Genomic DNA, 5,095 nt, shown 5'->3' with positions numbered 1-5,095 from the left:
GGAAATTGAACAGGTACCATAAAATGTTGTGGATCAGGATTTTGTTACACCACAAGAAGTTGTAGAACAACATGTTCAAGTAGCACAAGCTCTACATATATATAATAGGACCCGTCATCAACCTGAGAGACCTAAGAGATATTCTTTTCTCTTGTCTGACAATGGTGATATAATGCTAGTTGATCTCAACGAGCCTACATCTTATCAGGAAGCTGTACAGGACCCAGATTCTAAGAAATGACTAGAGGCCTTGAGATCTGAAATGAAATCCATGTACACTAACCAAGTATGGACTTTGGTTGATCCACCTGAAGGGATCAAACCCATTGGGTGTAAGTAGGTCTTCAAGGTGAAGAGTGACATGGATGGTCATATGCATGCCTATAAAGGTAAATTGGTGGCTAAAGGATTCAAGCAGATTCATGGTATAGACTATGATGAAACCTTTTCACCAGTTGCGATGCTCAAGTCCATTTGGATCATGCTTGCTATTGCTGCTTACTATAATTATGAGATCTAGTAGATGGATGTCAAAACTACATTTCTTAATGGAAATCTACTCGAGGATGTGTACATGACACAACCTGAGGGTTTTGTAGATCCAAAGAATGCTGGAAAGGTTTGTAAGCTGCAAAGTGTTAGGACCAAAAGTAGCTAGAGGAGAGGGGGGGTGAATAGCTCGTCGCGTGCCCGTTGTTCGGCGTTTCTTGTTTCTTCGAAGATGTGCAGCGGAAAATACAGAAACAACTCACACAACGCTAACACGGTTGGTTTACTTGGTATCCACCTCACAAGAGGTGACTAGTCCAAGGATCCACACCTACACACACACCCTCCACTAAATAAAACTCTCCTTTATGGTAACTACCAAGGGCGGAGAAGCCCTACAAGACTCAATACAAGAAGAAGAAAGGGTAGTAAAGAAATACAAGCTTACAAGCTTACAATGAGTGCACAAACCATAACCCTAGTTTCTTCTTCTTGCTTTGATCCGCCTCTTGACTTGGAAGAGCCTCCAAGAACCTTCAAGAACTGGCGATCTCGAGCTTGAGAAGAGCTGTGGAGGAGCTGGTGAAGATCTGAAATGAATCGGTGAAGAACTGCCGAAGACAACGCTCGCCTGCGGCTCAAATACGACTCAACGGTCGGATCCCAATCGATTCGATTATTCCCAATCGATCGGAGAGGCTTTGGATCGATCCACGAATCGATCTAGAGCGCCTCTATGCTCTGGAAAACCGCCTGGATCGATCCGCGGATCGATCCAGCGCTTATCGCGCGAAGCAGCAGCGTCCCAATCGATCCATTGATCGATTGGGACCTCTGGATCGATCCACTGATCGATCCAGAGGCTTTCTGTTCACTGGGAAAGGTCTGGATCGATCCATTGATCGATCCAGAGCCTAGATCGATCCACTGATCGATCCAGTACTTGGTTTTTGTAACGCCCGCCCTCCCTGCTACCCTAAGGGACGGGGCTACGATACTCTACGTATAAATTTTTCTTTTTAAAACAGCGGAAGACTTATAATAATTTTCATAGTTTTAATAAAAACTTTTCTTTTAAATTTCTTTTAAACTATACTATCACATGGCATCAAAATCATAACATCAAATCTAGTGGAACCATAATGTCAAGCCACACATGTTTAGGTATCACAAGTCATAAAATACCAATGCATAGTTCTTTAAAGAAACTTTAAGCAGGTTCTTAATTAGTTGCCTAGCCACCGCCACACACATCTTCGTTGCCCCTCCTGCTGCTCCTTTAGCTCATCCAGCTTTTCCCTTTATCTATGGTACAAGGAAAGTAAGCTGTGAGCACTCATGGCTCAGTAAGTTCCTTTCCTACTCACTAAAGCCAAAAATCAGCACATAATCAAGAATGCATCAACAAGTCATAATCTCAACTAATCATGGCATAACATAGCATTCTATTCAAGCATATCATGCATCATAATATAATCACAACTAGTCATAGCATATCAAGCATCACCATGGCCGAAACATATACATAGTGCATTGCATAAAACATAGCTAGACATGGCATAACAAACAAGTATCATGGTATATCAAAGCATGGCCGAAACATGTATATCAAAGCATCATACTATGGCCGAAACATGTACATCAAGGCATCATCATATCTATGGCCAAAATCTATATATCAGGCATCAACAAATCCATGGCCGAAACATGTCTATAAGGTATAGCATGAACATAACATAATCATACCTTATCATGGCATATCATAATCAAGAGCATAACATGAAACATAGCATAATCATAAGGTGTATGCAATATGATTTTGGAAAACATGTATCCGAAAAACATGTGTATGTCTCATGATCTTTAAAACCATTTTCTTTTACATATATACTTGAAAGTAATCTCAACATAAGGGGGATCCCGGCTATGTACCACTTACATATTGCGCACAACCTTGTAGGTCCAAGGTAGCAAGTCTTGAACCCTACGAGGCAAACATACTAGGCCCTTAGTCCTAGGGGCACTTAGGAGCCCATTCCTAACGAGGTCCTTAGTCCCCGGGGCGCTTATGGAGCCCACCCTTGGTACAAGCCACTCACACATAAAGTAAAGTACATGTCATATATATCATGTATCATAAAAGCATGCATCACTTAGGCACACATCATATCATAAAAGTATGCATCACTTAGGCATACATCATGTCATAAAAGTATGCATCACTTAGGCATACATCATATCATAAAGGTATGCATCACTTAGGCATACATCATGTCATAACAATATGCATCACTTAGGCAAAGATCATAAAAACATGCATATCTTAAGCATAAAGCATATCATCAAGCATGCATGATTTAACCACATAGCATATCATGGAAGCATGCATATTTTAAGCACTAAACATAGCATTAAAGCATGCATAATTTAACCACATATCATAACATAAGCATGCATATTTTTAGCACAAAGCATCTCATATCATAAAAGCATGCATATCATATCATAAGTCATAAATCACAAGCATACATATTGAGCATAAGGGTGTATCTTGTGATTATCCTATCATAGGAAACATGGTATCATATTTATCTTGGTTTTAAGCTTCCTAAACCCTTGTGGCCGAAACCCTTTAGAGATCAATTTAGGTTAAACACAACATCCAAGCATGTGACACCTAAATTATCATCATAACATTTTCATAGGAAGCATTATAAACATGATTAACTTAGTTTCTAAGTTCCTCAAGTCCCTAATTTCATATGGCCAAAACCTTAAGGTGTGAAACAAGGTTCCATATGACATAAAAGCATGGAAAACTTTAAATCATATTTATAACATTTTTACCAAGGAACAAGGTAAACACATTTGACACATTTGAATTAGTTCCTAAGTTCTTTAAGCCCTTAACATATGTCATGGCCGAAATTTAACAAGTTCTCATTAGGGCTACAAACAAGCATACAAGCATGTGAAATTGGACTAACATTATGTATAAATTCATACAAGGCATCATACAATAGTTATGGCCGAAACATACCCTAGCATCATTTTAGGTCATAAAACAACATATAGCAATTGAACCTTGGCTTTCTACTTATCATATTTCATGTAGAGTGACATGAGCATATTTAATTTAAGTCCTAGGGTTTCTAGGGCATCTATTCCTTCATGACCGAAACATGCAAGGGTTCATTTAGGTCATGGAAAAATTATACAAGCATGTGAAACAATCAACACATTATCCTATTTTCATAAGAAGTACTTTTAACACATTTGGTTTCATTTCTAAGGCCTCTAGGTCTTTTAAACCCTACTTGGCCGAAACTCACAGAATATAAACTTGCTTCAAATAGCCTAAAAGCATGATAATTTATACAAGTTTCATATCATGTATAAGGACAAGCATAATGAGTATACATATGAATTGTGTCTTAGGCTTTCTAGGTTTATTTTTCTCTTTTTCGTTTATTTTTTTCTCATGGCCGAAACCTACCATTCCTTAGCTAGGTTTTTAAGTGGCCTAAAGCATGAAAAACCTAAGTAAGTTTCATGGCAAAAGTTACTAAGAAACATATATACAAATTGGTTCATGAATAAGCTAGGACCCCTTGTGGTCATACATGTTATATGTCATGCAACTAATTTTTTCTACACCCTAATTAAGCATGAGGGCATTAAACAACTTTCATATCTAAATAGCACAGAGGTCTTGAGCATATTAAAATTTTGTTTAAGCTTTTCTAAGCTATCCATCTCATCATGGCCGAAAAACCCTAAGAAGGAGTTCATGAAATTCTAGCAATATTCAAGCATACCAATCCTTTAAGATCTTTGTATTCTATCACATGAGCATGGTTATTTAAATTTCAAGGTCTTCCTAACCCTAAACCCTTTCTTGACCAAATCATATGAGTGGGTTTTCTCTTAGTTTCAAATATCTTCTAAGGAAGAAAACTAATACATGATCCTTAATATTTCATAGGGAGAACCTTGTACTAGTTGGGTAAAACAATAAATTTCTCTAGCCTCTTAAGAATATTTTTGGCCGAAATTCTAGGGTTCAGTACTCCTCTGATCAAGCATCATATAGGTATAAAAGCATGAAGAAGAACCCCTTTACATAGAATAGAAAAATCTATCATGTAGTGAAGACTAGTTTAAACACCATTAGATTTTGAAAGCTCTTCTTGGCCGAATTTTCTCAAACTTGTTTCTAGGTTTTAAAATCTTCATAAAATCCGAAAAGCACAGAAAACGCCTTGTACCACAGGTGAGGGGAAGCTTACATCCTTTTCGCTTGTGGATCTAAAGTATGGTGAAGAAAAAGTAGCCTCTTCTTCTAGTTCCTTTCCCTTGATTCCCTTGCTAAGTCCTCCTCGTATCTTAGGTTTTCTTAGGAGAAAACCTTGGCTTGGGGCCGAAAATGGAGGAGAGGGGGAACTGAGGTTTCGGTGAGGGAGAGGAGAGAATGAGAAAAATGAGAGAAAATAGAATTTTCCCTTTACATATTCTCTTTTATGTTAAGGGGGAAGAGGTAGCAAACTTAGTTTTTGCTTTCCTTCTCCCTTAGCCTTTTTTTCTATTTTATTTTTATTTTTATTTA

This window comes from Zingiber officinale, chromosome 7B, assembly GCF_018446385.1.
Source record: "Zingiber officinale cultivar Zhangliang chromosome 7B, Zo_v1.1, whole genome shotgun sequence".
Taxonomy (NCBI): domain Eukaryota; kingdom Viridiplantae; phylum Streptophyta; class Magnoliopsida; order Zingiberales; family Zingiberaceae; genus Zingiber; species Zingiber officinale.
This window is presented reverse-complemented; position numbering follows the sequence as displayed.